The 22,615-nt window shown below is 45.3% G+C and overlaps 1 protein-coding gene across 1 annotated transcript in view; it reads left to right on the forward strand.

Annotated features, from left to right (window-relative positions):
* Positions 1 to 22,615, forward strand: part of PPP1R26 (protein phosphatase 1 regulatory subunit 26) — a 64,552-nt gene that overhangs the window by 41,028 nt on the left and 909 nt on the right. The window lies entirely within an intron of this gene.

The following is a 22,615-nucleotide window of genomic DNA, read 5'->3' on the forward strand; positions in this document are numbered from 1 at the left end:
TGGATATGCCGTTCCAGTTGGTGAAGAACTCGTCCCACATAGTCCGCTATGGCTGCTGGGTCTAGTCTGAGGACTTGGTCGGGATCCTGTACTTGGGCAAGAAAAACCAAGAGCCGTGAGATAAGCGACCGCCCCTGCGGAATAATCCTGATTGCAAAATTGAGCATCCCTATCAAGGACTGCAGCTGTCTTTTAGTGCAGCCCTGCGGGCGGGTAAAATCTTGAATCACCGACCTAACACGGGCTAGTTTGTCAGCAGGCAGGCTAGCCTGCATAGCCTGCGTGTCCAGGACAATGCCTAAGAAGGTGATGGAATGTGCTGGGCCTTCCACTTTGTGTTCGGCTATAGGCACATTGAGATTGTTGAAGACCACTTTTAGCTTGTCTAGATCTACCGGGGGTATGTCTATTAGAAAGTCGTCGAGATAATGGATAACCCTGTGGCACTGGGCCTGGTGTAATAGGATCCAATTGAGGGATTGGGCGAAAACCCTGTCGTGGATATTACACTATACTCTTGCACTAATAAGCGCCCTTCCACCATAATGGTATAATGCAGCCTTAACCACTTCAGCCCTGGAAGAATTTACCCCCTTCCTGACCAGAGCACTTTTTGCGATTCGGCGCTGCATCGCTTTAACTGACAATTGCGCGGTCGTGCAACGTGGCTCCCAAACAAAATTGACGTCCTTTTTTTCTCACAAATAGAGCTTTCTTTTGGTGGTATTTGATCACCTCTGCGGTTTTTATTTTTTGCGCTATAAACAAAAAAAAAAATGACAATTTTGAAAAAAAACGCATTATTCTTTGCTATAATAAATATCCCCAAAAAATATATAAAAAAACAATTTTTTTCCTCAGTTTAGGCCGATACGTATTCTACATATTTTTGGTAAAAAAATCGCAATAAGCGTTTATTGATTGGTTTGCGCACAAGTTATAACGTCTACAAAATAGGGGATAGTTTTATGGCATTTTTATTGATATTTTTTTTTTTTACTAGTAATGGCGACGATCAACGATTTTTATTGTGACTGCGACATTATGGCGGACACATCGGACAATTTTGACACATTTTCGGGACCATTGACATTAATACAGCGATCAATGCTAAAAAATTGCATTGATTACTGTAAAAATGTCACTGGCAGTGAAGGGGTTAACTACTAGGTGGTGATTCTAACTGTGGGGGGAGGGGCTGTGTGTGACACGTCATTGATCACCGCTCCCGATTACAGGCGGTGATCAGTGATGTTCTTCCTCACCGTGAGACGATTGCGGGTATCCCCGCGGACATCGAGTCCGCAGGACCCGCGGTCACGGAGCTCCGTGAGTGAGCTGCCTCTTAAAGGGCAACGTACAGGTACGTTAATCTGTCTGTACGTGCCCTTCTGCCGGAGTATATCTGCATGAGGTGGTCGGGAAGTGGTTAAATAACCCATATCTCCCCCTTTCCCCAGTAATCAGACATCACCATAGCTTACGTTCTCAGCTCCATCAGCATGACTGCCTTGCCGAGCAGTCCAATTGCTTTTTATTTACACACACAAAGGGTCACAAGCTGGAGGGTTTGTCTCCAACACAGTATGTGACCTCACAGGAAATGACCAAATAAGGATGTAACACAGGATGTGAATGTTAACCCCTTCCCGCCGACCGTACGCAGATATGCGTACTCAGCTTTCCGGGGTTATACTGGGATGATGCCCGCAGCTGCAGGCATCATCCCGGTACCGATGTTTACAGCGGGCGATCGGCTACCCGAGTATAACAACCGATGCGGCTAAAAGCCGCTCGGTTGTTATACCGGAGGAGCGGGAGGGGACATCCCCCCCTCCCGCCGCTGTTACCGGGCCTCCCGTGCGATCGGGAGGCCCGGTGTCTGATCGTGTGCCTTCGGCGGCTGGGGGCGGGCTGGAACGAAGCTGTGGGCGGCTTCGTTCCAGCCTTCTCATTGTAAATGCGGAAGCGATGTCATGACGTCACTTCCCGTTTACTCGGCTGCCAATGGCGCAGAATTTAAAAAAGTACACAGTATTCAGAATCGCCGTTTTTGGCGATCTGAATACTTTGAAGTGCAGAGGAGGGATCGGGGATCTTTTAGACCCCCGATCCCTCCATAAAGAGTACCTGTCACAACCTATTACTGTCACAAGGGATGTTTACATTCCTTGTGACAGCAATAAAAGTAAAAAAAAAATTTTTTTTTTAAAACACAATTTATAAAGTAAAAAAATAAATAAAATAAATAAAAAAAAAATAATGTTTTTAAAGTGCCCCTTGCCCCGTGAGCTCGCGCAGCGAAGAAAACGCATACGGAAGTCGCGCCCGCATATGTAAACGGTGTTCATCCCCCCTCCCGCCGCTGTTACCGGGCCTCCCGTGCGATCGGGAGGCCCGGTGTCTGATCGTGTGCCTTCGGCGGCTGGGGGCGGGCTGGAACGAAGCTGTGGGCGGCTTCGTTCCAGCCTTCTCATTGTAAATGCGGAAGCGACGTCATGACGTCACTTCCCGTTTACTCGGCTGCCAATGGCGCCGAATTTAAAAAAGTACACAGTATTCAGAATCGCCGTTTTCGGCAATCTGAATACTTTGAAGTGCAGAGGAGGGATCGGGGGTCTTTTAGACCCCCGATCCCTCCATAAAGAGTACCTGTCACAACCTATTACTGTCACAAGGGATGTTTACATTCCTTGTGACAGCAATAAAAGTAAAAAAAAAATTTTTTTTTTAAAACACAATTTATAAAGTAAAAAAATAAATAAAATAAATAAAAAAAAAAAAATGTTTTTAAAGTGCCCCTTGCCCCGCGAGCTCGCGCAGCGAAGAAAACGCATACGGAAGTCGCGCCCGCATATGTAAACGGTGTTCAAATCACACATGTGAGGTATCGCCGCGATCGTCAGAGCGAGAGCAATAATTCTAGCCCTAGACCTCCTCTGTAACTCAAACCTGGTAACCGTAAAAAAATTTTAAAGCGTCGCCTATGAAAATTCATAGGTACCGTAGTTTGTCGCCATTTCACGAGTGCTTGCAATTATAAAGGGTGACATGTTTGGTATCTATTTACTCGGCGTAACATCATCTTTCACATTATACAAAAAAATTGGGGTAACTTTACTGTTTGGATTTTTTAAAATTCATGAAAGTGTCCCTTTTCCAAAAATTTGCGTTTAAAACACCGCTGCACAAATACCGTGTGATAAAAAATATTGCAACAATCGCCATTTTATTCTCTAGATTCTCTGCTAAAAAATATATATAATGTTTGGGAACTCTAAGTAATTTTCTAGCAAAAAATACGGATTTTAACTTGTAAACACCAAATTTCAAAAATAGGCTTATGCCGCGTACACACGGTCGGACTTTACGGCGGACTTTGCCCGGCGGATTTTTCAACGTACTTTCCGACGGACTTTGTGAATGAACGGACTTGCCTACACACAATCCACCAAAGTCCGTCGAATTCGTACGTGATGACGTACGACCGGACTAAAACAAGGAAGTTCATAGCCAGTAGCCAATAGCTGCCCTAGCGTGCCTTTTTGTCCGTCGAACTAGCATACAGACGAGCGGACTTTTCGACCGGACTCGATTTCAACGGATAAATTTTAAACAAGTTTAAAATCTAAGTCCGTCCAACTTTTGAGAAAACAAAGTCCGCTGGAGCCCACACACATCGAATTGTCCGACGAAATCCAGTCCGCCGGGCAAAGTCCGCCGTAAAGTCCGCTCGTGTGTACGCGGCATTAGTCATGAAAGGGTTAACACAGGAAATATAACAATGACTAGGGGAGTCTCATGGGCGTGTCTGGGCGGGGGCAGCGTGTACAATCTCCAGCCCCTTTCTCTGATCACAGGAAGCCTGAGACTATGAACACTTCCCCTGACCACAACGATTCAAAGAATCCCGTTCTTATTGTTTGTAAATCCTTATTCTGCGCTGTTCAGAGAACAAGGCATACCCAGACTATACTACTGTCTTTGTGGACGAGAGATTATCTGCAGGTGTATGCTCATGGGGCCACAAATATGTTGATCAGGCACACAGGGGCGACACGAGCGCACACTCGTTAAACCGATAATGTCTTTGCAGAGCGAACACACCCCCACCAGACAATCGTTCTGTGCATCGCACAGGGGCCCTTAGCTGGCGAACATGTCCCCACTCTGCAAACGCTTCTCTACGTCCCCAAGAAGCTTTTCACTACCAAACGGATCTCAACCAGCGTCAGTCTGCCTCAGTCAGCTCTTTAGAGCGGGCTGCAGGAGCACTAACACTGGGAGACACTTATTACATTACATAAGATACATCTTCATAAAATTTCCACAACAACGCCAAACTGCCGTGGGCTGTCTTTAGACCCAAAGGTCAGTTTGGTGAAAAATAGGAATCCATCCGCTTCATGCTGTGCCACCGCCAGAGGGGTGGCTCAATCGGCGAGAGCTAGAATGTGTCTGCGATATCCGCTTTGCATAGCCCTAGTTCTGCCACAACAGAACACTGTTGCCTATCTTAATGATGGCCTGGGTGGCCAGGTCCACTGATGCGTATTTGAGAGAAAATTCCTCGGAAGGGGTCAGGGACTTCAGACTATGTCAGGGACTTCAGATTAGGGATATGTGAGAAATGAGGCGCAGACAAGTCGTAGACTATGAAGGGGCGTCTTGTGGCTGCCTGAGAGTACCAATTTGTCGTGTGGTCAGAAGATTGGCAAATCGCACATAGTGGGGAACGAAGACCAGCAAAGTGGCAACAAAACAGTTGCGTGTCTGTGACGCTTCAGTCAGTACTGATCTGGAACTGGGTGAGTCTTGCCGCTGCTTAGGCTGAGAACGACCGATGGTAGTTGTAGAAGATAAAAGCACCATATTTGTAAGCAAGATGTAACACTGCATGAAGTTATAAGTCCAGCTCCTCCCTCCTGCTGGGGGGAGGCTGAACAAAAGGACGTCTCTGAACATCCCGAAGGTCAGGGCGAACGCAGTGGCTGACGGCTTCCGACTGAGCCTGGGGTCTTTCAACTTGACAAGCACTGAGACGTCCCCCTGGTGTACCTGCAGAAGGAGAAGCTGTCATCGGACCAAGACCGGGTCAGGGAGGGTCGAGGGTGGGCGAACTTTCCAAAGTGTGACTGGTCTGGATGTCCGAACTGTTGCGGTTAAGGAGGAGACCCAAGAATGCAGTTGGGAAATGGCCCAGAGAGATGGATTGCAGGGATGTCTGCTGGTACTGGGTCAGAACAGCTCTGCCTTCCTGGCCATAGTGGGAAAGTGAATATCCCTGCTTCTCAGCTCAGAAATGCATTTGGGGATGGTCCATCCCATAAGGGACTGTACGCTGCCGAACTCTGAGCCAGCGGAGGGTGACAGAGGGGCAGGTGTGAAGTGCTCGCTGCTGGCCTGTGGCATTGTTCCGGCTAGGCGGGGGTGCTCATGTTAAGAGGAGTCATAGCTGTAGGATAGAGAGCGGAGTAGTAAAGAGAAGACTCAGACAGGAGAGGAAAAGAGGAGAAGAATAGGAAAAGGAATAATAGGCGTAGACAGGAGCTGACAGTGTTTCTGTTGTGGCAGAACTATGTAGAGTGAGAATTTTGAAAACTCAGAAGAGTGCGAGACAACCGAGGTAGGCCAGGAGGTGACTGGCCACATAACCGATAGCTCGGGTGCCTGTTTGTGGCGAGCACAAATCTGAAGACCAGAACCCCAGGGAGTACTGGAGCATGAAATTGAAGTCTGGTACGGCCTACGTAGGAATGTTGCGGTCTGTAGTGGGTGACGTATTCTCGGCCTGCTAACACTTGCACTGCCAGCAAGCCTAATGTTAAGCAACCTTGTCTGCGAGGTGAAGGGTGGCCCTTCGAAAAGAGAGTGTCATGTATAGACGTATGTGACAGAAACTAAGTCTAATGATGTATGTGAAGTAACGCTATAGTAAAAGGGTGCTGCAGAATAATCTGATAGAGAAACCCGTGAACTATGCACCTGACTGACGCTCTAGTAGTGAGGTCCTGGTTAGGATCGAACTCGGTCGACCAAGAACACCTGCATTAGGGGTGACATAAGTGCAACAAGACTCCTTATTTCCCTTTTTTCTTTATCGTTCATAACGGGACACAGAGCCATAGTAGTTCATATGTGGGTTATAGAGAAAAAGGAGTTAAGGTCTGGAGACCACTCTGACACCTCCATCCCTAATATTGCGCAAAAAGAGAGAAAGATAGCCCTGGGACTTTGAATGAGGTGGGAGAGATTTGGCACACGTTCACAATAAATGCAATAAAATTAATTTATTGATTACAGAGTGCTGTATAAACGAGTGGGAACAGCAATAATTGTGCGTTACCCGGCATAGTGGCCTAGTTTTACAGCATGGGTAAAAAACAAATACAAATTCATTACAAATAATTTATACATCCATAAAAAAGCAGCAATATACATAATAAGTTGCTAAAACCAATAGATACACATACATCATCTGGAGTGTAAAAGTACACATGCATGAATTGAAGCAGTATGTAAACATGATATGACCTACTACGGATACCCAACAATATGAGCCTACAAAATAGCATTGATGGTGCCATACGCGTTTCACGAGTCTCTTCTCGCTCTTCAGGGGCGGATGCATGATTGGTGTATCTATAACAGAAGTAATCGAAATAGTGAGTGGGTGTAGATGACTAAATGGATCAGGGAAAAGGGGATGGTTGGCAAGAGAGGTCAATGGAAAAAAGACCTCATAGTTACCACTCCACTGGGCTGGGTCACAGAACACTGGGTGTCAAGATGGCGGCAATGAGCAAATTCCGGTTCGGGAGCTGAGTGGACGTAGGCAACCGGAGACCGCAGCAGGAGAGAGTCAGGACGGACAGCGCAGGCTGCAAGGAGGCGTTTGGTCTGTGGTCTGGATGTGTCCATAGTCATATCTAAAAAATATGTGTAGAGATGCATAAGTCTCAAAAGGTGTAATGAAAACAGACTAAGCATCAAGTGGTGAATTGTAACGATTGGAATTGACCAAAGGGGGTTTTGTATGAAATGATGGGTTAATATAGAATTATAGAATTAACTTCTGATGTCGAATGGTAAGTAATATATGTAAACCATCATAACAACAGGTAGGTATAAGCAGGAAAGCTGGAGGGGAGTGCAATTACAAAATAATATATAAGCAAACCTAAAATATGTATGGGTAAGTATTTAAAACAGCAATAATGGGTAAGCTCTGTTGTGTGTGGTGAGATGAGGTCACCTACACAGCAGGTGTGGAATGGATGGGAAAAGATGTAAAGTGTTACCTAAATAAATTGAACCAGTGCCAGACATGTATGGTGCACTCCCAGACCTATGACCGTAGCACCAGACCATCAGAGCACAAATGCAAGCCGCAGCCGCGCCGAACATCCGGATATACCCACGACGGGTCCCGAAGCTCCGCCCCCAGCATCATGTACGAATGGTGACGGACAGGCGTCAAGACGCCAGTCAGCACGGGGTGTGCGGTTGCAACAACCACCCGTCCATCTGGGATGTTCCACACAGCCCACAATGATGTGAAGTCAGAAGACATCACAGTGTGGGCGTGGAAAACATGATGCCGACGTGCAGGTGGCCACACCCGCCGGTGGGGACAGGTGAGGACAGCAGGAGGCCAGAAGTACCTCCCCTGTGCACGTCGCAGCCCCCGATCCGGATAGTGCAAGGCCACCATCAGAGAGAACACAGCGAGAGGGAACCAAAACAGCCCAGAAGTAAGCCTTGATGTTACACTGGATGTAAGGGTGAACATGAACCAGCAGTCAGAACAGACCAGATTGTGGGCTGATGGGTGTCTGCCACCCGGGTAAATGTGAGAAAAAGGAGTTAAGGTCTGGAGAGACCACTCTGATACCTAGATCCCTAATATTGCGCAAAAAGAGAGAAAGATAGCCCTGGGACTTTGAATGAGGTGGGAGAGATTTGGCACACGTTCACAATAAATGCAATAAAATTAATTTATTGATTACAGAGTGCTGTATAAATGAGTGGGAACAGCAATAATTGTGCGTTACCCGGCATAGTGGCCTAGTTATACAGCATGGGTAAAAAACAAATACAAATTCATTACAAATAATTTGTACATCCATAAAAAAGCAGCAATATACATAATACGTTGCTAAAATCAATAGATACACATGCATCATCTGGAGTGTAAAAGTACACATGCATGAGTTGAAGCAGTATGTAAACATGATATGACCAACTACGGATACCCAACAATATGAGCATACAAAATAGCATTGATGGTGCCGTACGCGTTTTGCGAGTCTCTTCTCGCTCTTCAGGGGCGGATGCATCTTGACACCCAGTGTTTTGTGACCCAGCCCAGTGGAGTGGTAAGTATGAGGTCTTTTTTCCATTGACCTCTCTTGCCAACCATCCCCTTTGCCCCGATCCATTTAGTCATCTACACACACTCACTATTTCGATTACTTCTGTTATAGATACACCAATCATGCATCTGCCCCTGAAGAGCGAGAAGAGACTTGCGAAACGCGTAGGGCATCATCGATGCTATTTTGTATGCTCATATTGTTGGGTATCCGTAGTTGGTCACATCATGTTTACATACTGCTTCAATTCATGCATGTGTACTTTTACACTCCAGATGATGTATGTGTATCTATTGGTTTTAGCAACTTATTATGTATATTGCTGCTTTTTTATAGATGTACAAATTATTTGTAATGAATTTGTATTTGTTTTTTACCCATGCTGTAAAACTAGGCCACTATGCCGGGTAACGCACAATTATTGCTGTTCCCACTCGTTTATACAGCACTCTGTAATCAATAAATTAAATTTATTGCATTTATTGTGAACGTGTGCCAAATCTCTCCCACCTCATTCAAGTCCCAGGGCTATCTTTCTCTATGTGGGTTATAGCCCACTTTCAGGTGATGGACACTGGCACACCCTAAGACAGGAAGTCCACTCCCTATATAACCCCTCACTACTGGGATTACCTCAGTTTTTTCGCCAGTGTCTTAGGTGTTGGTCACGAGTAAAGATGTGCTATGCTAAGCTCCACTGGAATATTCCTTGCTGGGGCAGGCTATGCAACCGGATCCATTCAAAGTGTGTTTTTAGGCCGAATTGAATGGTACCCGGGCCTCGTGGCAGGAGAAACGAGGTTTAGCCCATAACGCTTCTCTTTTTAGAGAGCTGGACCTTGGGATCCAGTGCTTTGGTTTTTTCAGCCATAAAGTTTCCTTTCAGGGTGCTTTATAAGTCCAGGGGCGTGGATCCCCCGGTAAAAAGGGGCCCCGGTCCCTGAAGGTTTTTTAACGGAGCCAACGTGAGGGGTGAAGATTGGGTCTCTTGGTTTCGCCACAGAATCCCTGCGGTGGGAAAGGTAAGTGGAGATTCCTGAGGAATTTTAAATTTTCTTATGAATGTCTCCTTTAAAAGTAAATGTTGTCATGACTAAAAGTCACCACTGGGGGCTGTATAGAGCACGTACCTTGTCATGCTTTCCTTAGATCGCTCGGCGTCAGCAGAAGCTGCAGACTTCCCTCCGGCTAGCAGTCCCAGGCCTCCGGTAAGATGTTGAGGAGGGATTTTTTACTAAAAACACCCCCCCACACCTGGCTCTCCTCCTCTCCCTGGATAGGGGGAAGCCAGAACGAGTGAGCCATCAGGGCCGTCAAATGTTGTAACTGTTTCCAACACTGCAGCCCCTATCTATATTACTGAAGAGGTTTTTTCCTCAGCCATGATAGGATTGGAGCAAAGGTTAGTGACTTTAATCACATCCCAGAGTGGGACAAAACGCGACAGGTCCCCTTCCATTACCCAGGACCCTCATACTGAGGAACTGGGGGTGGGAGATGATGAATTTCCCTCAGGAGACCATGAAGAGGCTGATGACTCCTCTTCTGAGGGGTCAAATGCAGAAGGATCAGCTTCACAATCTGAAAAATTGATGGTGCGATCTCTTACTGAATTGGTCCGCTCCACATTTATGCTACCCTTAACTGAGTCGTTGATAAGCCCACTTCTTGTTTGGATTCGCTAAAGCCTCCTCAAGCTGTGCATGTCTTTCCTGTCCATTCATTGCTGGAAAAGCTTATGTATTCTGAGTGGGATCACCCAGATAAGCATTTTTTTTCCTCCTAAAAAGTTTTCAACACTATCCTATGGAGAAAAAGTTTAATAAAAAATGGGAGATACCAGCAATTGACGCTGCTATATCATCTGTGAATAAAAGTTTGACTTGCACAAAATATAAAAAGAAAGAATTGCGCTAGGTGCATAAACAATATGTGAGTATTAAGCAAAATTATTAAAATAGTATGATTAACCGTGAAGGATGTCCTGCAGCTGAAAACTATAACCCTGATATAAGGGCACAAGGAATATAGATAAGAGAAAGAAGTGCAGCGCTGGAAAAATACCACAAAATGTGATGAGTCAATAAATCTATAACAAACAATAGTGATTAGTAACCAAAAAATACTGATGTTGACATCAAATGAATTAAATGAATCGATGAATATTAAATAAATAGAATGCTAATAAAAATTATCATAGAAACATGAATAAAAATAGATGTTGTGAAAAATAGTTCATATAAAAAAAATGAAGGTGAAATAAAGTCCAAAAAAAATTATTTTGTGATGTTCAATGCAAGACCCTGGATCAGTATTCCACCATTAGTGCTGCCCACCACCTAGTGATATAGAAATGGAGGCTTACCAAAAAGCCTGCGACCACCCTTATGTCACAGAGATCCAACGAACGGTGAACCGTTGTGACCCTACGGCCATTTTTCTGATGACGTCAGTTGTGACGAAACGGCCGTAGGGTCACAACGTTGACACGCATTGCGCATGTGCAGCTTTGTTTTCAGCAGCAATGGAGTTTCCATCACTTTGTCCCTGCTGGGATTTTTTGTATCTGTTTTAAAATTTTTAAATAAATCAGCCATAGATTCTCTACACTATTGGAGTCTCTTTTTCTTTTTGAAAATCCATGGTTCACCGTTCGTTGGATCTCTGTGCAGTTTATATCGATTGCTCTATGGTGATTGTCTCCCGGAAACACATCATCCAAGGTGTCCCCTGTTTCCACTCATCGGCTGCTCAGCAAGGAGGATGGCGAGATTCCAGCAGTATCCCCTGTGGTTCTGAGATCTCTACTTGGCCTGTTTTGACCCCCCTGAATAAGGGTGGTCGCAGGCTTTCTGGTAAGCCTCCATTTCTATATCACTAGGTGATGGGCAGCACTAACGGTGGAATACTGATCCAGGGTCTTGCATTGAACATCGCAAAATATTTTTTTTTGGACTTTATTTCACCTTCATTTTTTTTATATGAACTATTTTTTACAACATCTATTTTTATTCATGTTTCTGTGATCATTTTTATTAGCATTCTATTTATTTAATATTCAATAATATTCATTAATTCATTTGATGTCAACATCAGTATTTTTTGGTTACTAATCGCTATTGTTTGTTATAGATTTATTGACTCATCACATTCACATTTTGTGGTATTTTTCCAGCGCTGCACCTTTTTCTCTTATAAAAGTTTGACTTGTCCGGTAGACAATGCTCAAATGCTTAAGGATCCAACAGGTAAGAAGTTGGAATTCCTATTAAAAAACACATTTTCTCTGGCAGGTTCGGTGACTCAGCCTGCGCTGGCAGCAATTGGTGTATGTCAATCCTTGAGAGACCAGTTTAAACAGGTGCTCAAGGTTTTTCCTGATCAGCAGGCCCAGGATTTGGCTGAGCTACCAGTGGCAGTATGTTTTGCAATAGACGCCATGAGAGATTCTATTCTTCAGGCCTCACGCCTTATGCTTGGGCTGGTGCATATGCGTAGAATACTTTGGTTGAAAAATTGGTCAGCCGCAGCGCCATGCAAAAAGCTCCTGGCTAGTTTTCCTTTTCAGGGTGAACGGCTGTTTGGGGATGATCTGGATAAATACATCCAAAGAATTTCTAATGGGAAAAAGTACCCTTTTGTCAGTTAGGAAAAGGAGTAAACCTATTTCATTTAAACAAACTCCTTCTCCAGTGCCAAGGGCATCAGCCTCCAGGCAGTCATGACGGCCTCTGCTGTCAAGTTCAAGAGGTAAACCTCAGGGTCAACCCCAGGGACAAAAGAAGTCCTGGGGGAGGAAACAAACAAAATACTAAACCCTCCTTATGAAAGGGCGCCCCCGCTCGCTCGAGTGGGGGGAAGACTTCTGCAGTTCTCTGCAGTTCAGGGTCTGGCAGGAAGAGTGTCGAGGCAGATGGGTGACTTCCTCAATAACTCTAGGGTACAAACTAGAGTTCTGGGAGTTCCCGTCTCCTCGTTTTCTCATATCACACGTTCCCAGGGATCCAGAGAAAAAGAAGTCTCCTTTCAAGCATTGGACCATCTCTTATCTCAAAAAGTGATCTCAGTGGTCCCCATGGAAAAGCAGGGATTGGGGTTTTATTCAAACCTTTTCACGGTACCAAAACCATATGGAGATGTCAGACCCATTCTAGATCTTAAAGATCTAAACGGTTTCTGAATATCCGCTCTTTTCGCATGGAGTCAATCTGATCAGTGGTCTCCATCCTACAACGTGGAGAACTTCTGGCGTCAATCGACATCAAGGATGCATACCTCCATGTGCCTATTTTTCCCGCTCACCAGAAATATCTATATTTTGAGGTAGAAAATCTTCATTTTCAGTTTGTAGCTCTGCCTTTCAGTCTAGCTACTGCACCTCAAGTATTTACAAAGGTCCTGGCCCCTCCTCCAGCCAGATTAGGGGCCAAAGATAATATAATGATTATAGCTTACCTAGACAATCTGCTCTTGATAGACCAGTCGGTAGCCCGCTTAGACCAAAGTATGGTCACCACAGTCAACTATCTGGAATACCTAGGTTGGATTCTCAACCTAGAGAAATCTTCCCTAAAACCATCAAGAAGATTAGAATACTTGGGTCTGATCATAGATAGAGCCCAGAAAAGGGTATTCTTGCCCCAGGCGAAGATCAGTGCCATAAGGGAACTGATTCAGGTGGTCAAGGCAAAGAAAAATTCTTTTATTCGACTTTGCATGAGGTTGTTGGGAAAGATGGTGGCTTCATTCGAGGCCGTTCCTTATGCTCAGTTTCATTCCAGACTGCTGCAAAACAGTATCCTATCGGCTTGGAACAAGAAGGTCCAAGCTCTAGATTTCCCAATGTGTCTGTCTCCAAGGGTGCGCCGGAGCCTCAGTTGGTGGTTGATAACCAAGAATCTGCAGAAGGGAAAATCCTTCCTACCAGTTACCTAGAAGGTGGTAACAACAGATGCCAGTCTTTTGGGTTGGCAAGCAGTCCTGGAAGCGGCGACTGTCCAAGGGAAATGGTCCAGATCAGAAATCAACGTTCTAGAGATTCGAGCAGCGCGCTTGGCCCTGAGGGCCTGGACATTCAGGTTATGGAATTGTCCTGTCAGGATCCAATCCGACAATGTCACAGCAGTGGCCTATATTAATCACCAAGGGGGCACGAGAAGTGCGGCCCAGAGAGAGGTGAATCATATCCTAACTTGGGCAGAAAACAATGTACCTTGCCTATCGCCAGTCTTCATTCCAGGAGTCGAGTTTACCTGAATTAAAAAGGTAATATGAAAAATGAGGAGGGGAAGGGGTTCACAACAAGGAAAGGAAAGAAAGCAAGTAGGAAAAGGGAGGGATAGGAGGTCCCCGAAGGTATGTTACTCCCAGAGGGTAATGATATATATTAGAAGGCCAGTATGGTGGCTGAATTTATGGGAAGAGCCCAGTAGGTATTTAAGCTGGCCTCTCGCCCTTGCTCTCTGTCGGTTCCAGTGCGCGATACTACACATCGCTGGGCCGGCTCTTCCCAGCTCACCTCGTGTTCGTTAGTCTGTTCGTTCTATTACATGTCTTGCAGCTTCCTCATACGTGCTCTTCATCGGCGGTTCTCGCTCACTGTTGCATTTAGGGTTCGTACCTTTCGTAAATACGCAATGTTACGATTCGTTATGTTTCCTATCCTGCATCCCTTTCGTTCTTAGCTGCCTTCGAGTTGTTGTCGGTCGTGTCCTGACATCATTCAGCACAGGTGTAGTAGATTTGTATGTCCCCTCGGCCTTGCTTGTCGTCCCATGCCACAAAAATAAGTTTCATTTGTAGATCCAAGCCTCCGAGCCACCGTGGGTCGTTGTCCAATTTCACTCGATACAGGCTTTGTTGCTCATAGGATTCAGTCTATGGGGTTGCTATCATATCCATTTGGAGATGAGCATGTATTGTTCGCATGGATTCTGAGGCTGAGGTGGTAATTAGACCCACCTGGTGTCTTGTCTGCACTTAATTAGCCTGGGGGGTTGGGTGGTTGGTATGGGTGCGGTTTAGAGTAAGGGGTGGCATACACTCTGCAACCAATTCGTATCACTTTCACTTCATGCTTTTCAACCAATTTCATTTACCCTACTACCGATTCGTATCAGATACATTGCATACCTACCACAGTCCGAACCTAGTCGTGTCAGTCGCACAAAGGTTCACATCAGACACGACCTGCACCGATTCATACCGCTCACTCTCATACCCTACAAAAGATTCGCTGTTATGTCATTTTACTCACCGAGGCATAACACAAAAGATTCGCTGTTATGTCATCTTACTCACCGAGGCATATCACTTTCATGCCATACGCATCACTCCTATTCAAGCCTAGTCGCCTTTGGTGGCACAACGCTTCGCATCAGCCGCATCCCACACCGCGGTTCGTAGCAGTTCGTACCATACCCTACGATTCGTTAATTATAGAATTTTTCTGACCGATTCTTATCGCTCACCCCCATACCCTACTAACGATTTTTTGGTTCACTTACTGGTTCATATCACTTTTTGACACACGCATCATACCTATTCGAGCCTAGTCGCCTTGGCGGCACAACGCTTTGCACCGATTCTTAACAGGTCGTACCATACCTTACGATTTGTTATTCATATCATTGCTCTGACCGATTCGGATCGTGTCAGCAGCTTTGTGCATTACACTCCAAACCGAACCTAGTCGCACCGGCGGCACAATGGTTCACATCACTCACATCACACGCACTGATTCGTAGCGGTTCGTACCATACTCTACGATTTGTTACTCATATCATTGCTCTGACCCATTCGAATCACATGTAAGCGGCACTACGGTTCGCATTGGATACATCCCACACCGAGTCATACCGCTCACCCTCATACCCTACATACGATTCGTTGTGTCATCTATCACTTTCGTGCCACACACATCTCTCCGATTCAAGCCTAGTCGCCCTGGTGGCACAGCGCTGCACATCAGTCGCATCCCACACACCGATTCGTAACGGTTCATACCATACCCTACGATTCATTATTCATATCATTTTCCTGACCAATTCGGATCATGTCAGCAGCTACATGCATCACACTCCAAACTGAACCTAGTCGCATCGGCGGCACAACGGTTCGCATCACGAGTATTCCACACTCAATTAGTTACACTCCCTATCATGAATCTACGATTCGTTACGTATGCCATTTTCACAGTTCGTTCCTACACATATAATTTCCGCTATCCTTTTCTTTTCGCCTATCAGTAGGTTACCTTTCTTGCAAAAATACGCTGCAAAAATACGCATCTTGCAATCGCTGCCAAAACACACATCTCAGCATATACCCATTGCATTCGCTACAAACATGCATCTCGACATAAACTCCTTGCAATCACTGCAAATACACGCATCCCAGCAGTTGCCCAATTTGCAATCGCTGCAAACATGCATCTCAGCCTAAACTCCTTGCAATCGCTGCAAGTACACGCATCTCAGCATTACCCATTTGCAATTGCTGCAAATACACGCATCTCAGCATAAACTCCTTGCTATTGCTGCAAGCACGCTCAGTGGCACTCACACAACCACACTTAATTTTAGTGGCACTTAATCGGCCGCTCGTCTCCAGTGGCATTCATACGAGCCACTCATTATTTTCCATCTGTCTTTCTCTCTCAGGTCAGTCGAGTTCAGGTTCCATCCTGTACCAGGTTGGACGTATTTCCCCAAAAAAAACCAATGCAATGATTGCATCTTCACCAGGGCCAGTCGCATACAAGGGGGACAAACAAATTTTTAAAAAATAGGATTTTTATAACAGCTTACCTGTAAAATCCTTTTCTTGGAGTACATCACGGGACACAGAACCATAGTAGTTACTATGTGGGTTATAGGCCACCTTCAGGTGATGGCACTGGCACACCCTAAGACAGGAAGTCCTCTCCCTATATAACCCCTCCCACTACTGGGAGTACCTCAGTTTTTGTAGCAAAGCAATGTACATGTATTAGAAGAGGGGAGGGACCTCTGTGTCCCGTGATGTACTCCAAGAAAAGGATTTTACAGGTAAGCTGTTATAAAAATCCTATTTTCTTTATCGTACATCACGGGACACAGAGCCATAGTAGTTACTATGTGGGATGTCCCAGAGCAATGCCAGCTAAGGGAAGGGAGACACAACAAAAGTAGGGCACCATGAGACTAGAGAACTTATACTGCTGCCTGCAGCACACTACACCCAAAGGTGATATCCTCATGCCTTTTTACATCCACCTGATAGAATCTGGTGAATGTATGGATTGAAGACCAAGTTGCAGCCTTGCAGATTTGAGCCATGGAAGCTTGGTGATGCACTGCCCACGAGGGGATTTGAGAGGGTGGAATCTTCCTCTTCAAACCATAGGCTTGAACAATTACTTGCTGAATCCTCTTTTAGGACCTTCAGGCAACACAAACAAAACGCCTTCAAGTAGACTTTGACTGCTCTCACCACATTAAGAGAATGTAGTGATTTCTCTTCCAAAGAACAGGGTTCTGAGAAAAATGAAGGTAGAACAATATCATGGTTTAGATGAAAACCAGACACTACCTTTGGTAGAAAGTTAGGATGAGGACGCAATACTACCTTATCCTTGTGAATAATTAAATATGGCTCTTTACAAGAAAGAACGGCCAACTCTGATACTCTTCTTGCAAAAGATATGGCTACCAGAAAAAACAGTTTCCTTGTCAAAAGAACAAAGGGAATATGCCGTATTGGCTCAAAAGGCTGTTTTTGCAATGCCGACAGAACTAAATTCAAGTCCCAAGGGTTCAGGGGTGACCTAACCGGAGGATTAAGCCGCGTTACCCCCTGAATAAAGCTACGAACCAAAGAATGAGAAGCAAGTGGTTGTTGAAATAATACCGAAAAGGCCGAGACCTTGCCTTTGATAGTACTCAAGGCTAGCTTCATTTCTAACCCCATCTGCAGAAAGTCAAGAATTCTACCTATGACCTACTTCCTGGGGTGCCAACCCCTGGATTCACACCAGGAGACATATGCCTTCCAGAGTCTATAATATATGATTCTGGAGGCCGGCTTCCTTGCATTAACCAAGGTAGATACCACTGACCCTGACAGCCCATGCTTCTTCAGAATGTGGGACTCAATAGCCAAACCGCTAAATTTAGCGTTTGCAAGGTAAGATGGAATACCGGAAATTTGCATGAGAAGGTCTGGACGTGATGGTAGGGTCCATGGGTCCCCTACCACCATCCTTATGATCTCTGCATACCAAGATCTTCTGGGCCACAAGAATCACCGACTTCCCTTCCTGCTTGATCCTGCAAAGAAGTTGTGGAAGTAGCAGAATAAGAGGGAATGCATAAATCAGTGAGAACGACACACCACACTAAGGCATCTGTTCCACATGCTAGCGGATCCTTTGTTCTTGACACAAAGTTGTCAATTTCCTTGTGAAACCTGGACGCAAACAGATCTACGTCTGGGATCCCCCATCTTTGGCATATTGCCAGGAAGATATCGGGGTGAAGGGACCATTCTCCTGGGAATAACTGCTGGCGACTCAAGTAGTCCGCCTGCCAATTTTCTATTCCTGGAATGAAGACTGCCGATAGGCAAGGTACATTGTTTTCTGCCCAAGTTAGGATATGATTCACCTCTCTCTGGGCCGCACTTCTCGTGCCCCCTTGGTGATTGATATAGGCCACTGCTGTGACATTGTCAGATTGGATCCTGACAGAACAATTCCGTAACCTGAACGTCCAGGCCCTCTGGGCCAAGCGCGCTGCCTGAATCTCTAGAATGTTGATGGGCAAGGTCATTTCTGATCTGGACCATTTCCCTTGGACAGTCACTGCTTCCAGGACTGCTCCCCAACCCAAAAGGCTGGCATCTGTTGTTACCACCTTTTAGGTAACTGGTAGGAAGGATTTTCCCTTCTGCAGATTCTTGGTTATCAACCACCAACTGAGGCTCCGGCGCACCCTTGGAGACAGACACATTGGGAAATCTAGAGCTTGGACCTTCTTGTTCCAAGCCGATAGGGTACCGTTTTGAAGCAGTCTCAAATGAAACTGAGCATAAGGAACGGCCGCGAATGAAGCCACCATCTTTCCCAACAACCTCATGTAAAGTCGAATAGAAGGATTTTTCTTTGCCTTGACCACCTGAATCAGTCCCTTTATGGCCCTGATCTTCGCCCGGGGCAAGAATACCCTTTTCTGGGCTGTATCTATGATCAGACCCAAGTATTCTAATCTTCTTGATGGTTTTAGGGAAGATTTCTCTAGGTTGAGGATCTAGAATATAGTTGATTAACATACCATATTAATATTTTCCCACACTACCTCAACCCTCTTGGGCATGGAGTCCACCAGAGCTTCACAGGTTGCTACTGGAGTCCTCTTCCACTCCTCCATGACAACATCACGGAGCTGGTGGGTTTTAGAGACCTTGCACTCCTCCACCTTCCGTTTGAGGATGCCCCACAGACGCTCAATAGGGTTTAGGTCTGGAGACATACTTGGCCAGTCCATCACCTTTACATTCAGCTTCTTTAGCAAGGCAGTGGTCGTCTTGGAGGTGTGTTTGGGGTCGTTATCATGTTGGAATACTGCCCTGCGGCTCAGTCTCCGAGGGGAGGGGATCATGCTCTGCTTCAGTATGTCACAGTATATGCTGGCATTCATGGTTCCCTCAATGAACTGTAGCTCCCTAGTGCCGGCAGCACTCATGCAGCCCCAGATCATGACACTCCCACCGCCATGCTTGACTGTAGGCAAGACACACTTGTCTTTGTACTCCTCACCTGGTTTCCGCCATACAAGCTTGGCACCATCTGAACCAAAAAAGTTTATCTTGGTCTCATCAGACCACAGGACATGGATCCAGTAATCCATGTCTTTAGTTTGCTTGTCTCCAGCAAACTGCAGGCTTTCTTGTGTTTTATCTTTAGAAGAGGCTTCCTTCTGGGACGACAGCCATGCAGACCAATTTAATGCAAGTGTGCGGCGTATGGTCTGAGCACTGACAGGCTGACCCCCCCACCCCTTAAACCTCTGTAGCAATGCTGGCAGCACTCATATGTCTATTTCCTAAAGATAACCTCTGGATATGATGCTGAACACGTGCACTCAACTTCTTTGGTCGACCATAGCGAGGCCTGTTCTGAGTGGAACCTGTCCTGTTAAACCACTGTGTGGTCTTGGCCACCATGCTGCAGCTCAGTTTCAGGGTCTTGGCAATCTTCTTATAGCCTAGGCCATCTTTATGTAGAGCAACAATTCTTTTTTTCAGATCCTCAGAGAGTTCTTTGCCATGAGGTGCCATGTTGAACCTCCAGTGACCAGTATGAGAAAGCGAGAGCAATAACACCAAATTTAGCACACCTGCTCCCCATTGACACCTGAGACCTTGTAACACTAACGAGTCACATGACATCCGGAGGGAAAATGGCTAATTGAGCCCAATTTGGACATTTTCACTTAGGGGTGTATTTTGAGGGGATAGCAATATTACACTGTTATACAAGCTGTACACTCACTACTTTACATTGTCACATGAAAAGAAAGAATAAAACATTTACAAAAATGTGAGGGGTGTACTCACTTTTGTGAGATACTGTATATACCGTATTTATCGGCGTATAACACGCATCCTAATTTTAAGAGGAAAGTTTAAGGAAAAAAATGTTTTCACAGCCCACTTTACAGTACACAGTCCCCCTCCCCCTGCACAGTACACAGCCCCCCCCCCCCCCCATCCAGTATACAGCCCCCTCCCCAGTATACAGCCCCCCATCCAGTATAGTAAAAAACAAAAAAAAACTGCGCTATATGATAAATTTGTGAAAAGAACAGTATATGTAATAAACACACACATATAGATCAATGATATCAAAAAAGTGATGCAAAAAAAGAAAACAAGGTGTAAAGAAAACAAGAGGAGTCCCTTGGCAGTTCTCAGTGAGATTCCAGTGAGAAATGGAAAACCAAAACACCTTACGCAGTGAACCTCCACCACCAAACATATGCGCTTACCAGATGGAAAGCACAAATAAGCACATCTCAGGGCAACATCCGGATAGGGCTGCTAAACAGTGGAGACAATCCTCTGGAAACCACAATGGATGGTGAGCATGTATGCTGGAACCCGGTGTACTATCTGCGATCTCCCTATGTGGCTCCAACCAACCAACAACCCGAGTTAGGAACATAAGGATGGAAGAAGGGCAGCCATAGTGTAAATCCAAAACGGAGATTTATTATAAAAATAGTAAAACACTTACAGAATAACAGTAATAAAAGGAGCAATCGCCGGCAAGCGAGTGCCCGTTCGTAGTGAATTGCGATGACGTCAGAGCGTCACCCTCCCGACATACGTTTCGTCTGTCACTGAAGTCTGGTTCCCCAGACGATCGCAGATAGTACACCGGGTTCCAGCATACATGCTCACCATCCATTGTGGTTTCCAGAGGATTGTCTCCACTGTTTAGCAGCCCTATCCAGATGTTGCCCTGAGATGTGCTTATTTGTGCTTTCCATCTGGTAAGCGCATATGTTTGGTGGTAGAGGTTCACTGCGTAAGGTATTTTGGTTTTCCATTTCTCACTGGAAACTCACGGAGAACTGCCAAGGGACTCCTCTTGTTTTCTTTACACCATTTGTTGTGAATATTTCACGGTTGAACTGCTGCATTTATTTTGGGTTTCTTATGATAGCGCGGTAATTTTCTTGTTTGTTTTGTCCGCTCCATCCAGTATACAGCCCCCCATCCAGTGAACAGCCCCCCTCCCCAGTATACAGCCCCCCATACAGTACACAGCCCCGCATGCAGTATACAGCCTCTTCCCCAGTACACAGCCCCCCTCCACAGTACACAGCCCCCATCCAGTATACAGCCCCCCTCCCCAGTACACAGCCCTCCATCCAGTATACATCTCCCCTGCACTCCCAGGAGACCCCCAGTCTCCTGGGACAGCGTTGCCAGCATTCTTTATAGTTAAGAAAAAAATCACTGCCAGCCCCTTCCACACTGCTCCTCCTGTGTCACTCCTATTGTAAAATGAAGCTTCCAAATACCTCAATAGCTCAGTTTTTTCCACTGACTGGTCACATGACTGCTCTCTCTGGCGTTACATAGATGGTCATGTGACAGCTCTCCTCCTCCAATCTAAAACTAGGAGAAGGTGGAGAGCAGCCAGAAAAAACTGAGCTATTGAGATATTTACAAGCTTTGTTTTATAATGACACTCACACAAGAGGAGCGGTGTAGGAGAAGGGGCTGGCAAGTGATTTGATTTTTTTTATCAACTTTAGACTATACAGGCAGCGCTGTCCCAGGGCAAGGAGAGGTGGGGCGGCCGGCCTGACACCCCCCAGTGGGTGGCTCCCGGGGCAAAACACCCCCCTGTTGGTTTACCAACACCCCCCTGTTGGTAAAACATAGTATCGGCGTATAACATGCAGGCCCTGTTTGTCCTCTGTTTTCAGGGGTAAAAAGTGTGTGTTATACGCCAATAAATACGGTATATTTATGGTGTTATATGTGACTAGAAATATACTTTCCTGTAATAAGATTATCTTAATGTTACGATGTAAAATTTTTCTCTTTACACATTACATTCAATGTTCGCTGATAATCTTTAACTAAAATACTTGAACAGAAAAAAATAAAATAAGGCACGCATGAGTACTCATCAGTATGACCCTATTGACACTTCATTGTTTTTCAACTCGAAGCACTTGTAGTAAAATGGTCATACAATAGAACCTGCATGTTCTGAATCTTCCACTCCAAGTTATGATTAATGACCCATTTGTTTTAAACTATACATGAGTGGATTAGACACTGGAGTTTACAAACAACAGATTTTTCCAGGTTCGGTACTTGGGATCAGAACTTTAGTACTGTGTGAGATAACTTTTAAAGGTACTATTTGAGTTCTGCTGAAGGCCAAACTTGCTTAGCAATTCTCTTGCATCACTGATGTTGGATTAGCATTATATATGATTAATATCTACATTATGTTTAAAAATAACCATTACCTCTATGTTAACAATATATAATGCCTTGTAAAAAGTATTCACCTACCAGCTATAAGCTCCACCCGCTACTCCACCCTTTGTCCCACCCCATTCTCAGGCCCAATGATTTTCAGAAGTTCCCAGATATGACGGGTGTATAACTGTTGACTTGTTTTATGACACAGTCAGTGGTACAGGTTGTATATGGACATGTTTCTGCAGCGTGAG

This window comes from Aquarana catesbeiana, linkage group LG09 (genome assembly GCF_042186555.1).
Source record: "Aquarana catesbeiana isolate 2022-GZ linkage group LG09, ASM4218655v1, whole genome shotgun sequence".
In the NCBI taxonomy this organism is placed as follows: Eukaryota; Metazoa; Chordata; class Amphibia; order Anura; family Ranidae; genus Aquarana; species Aquarana catesbeiana.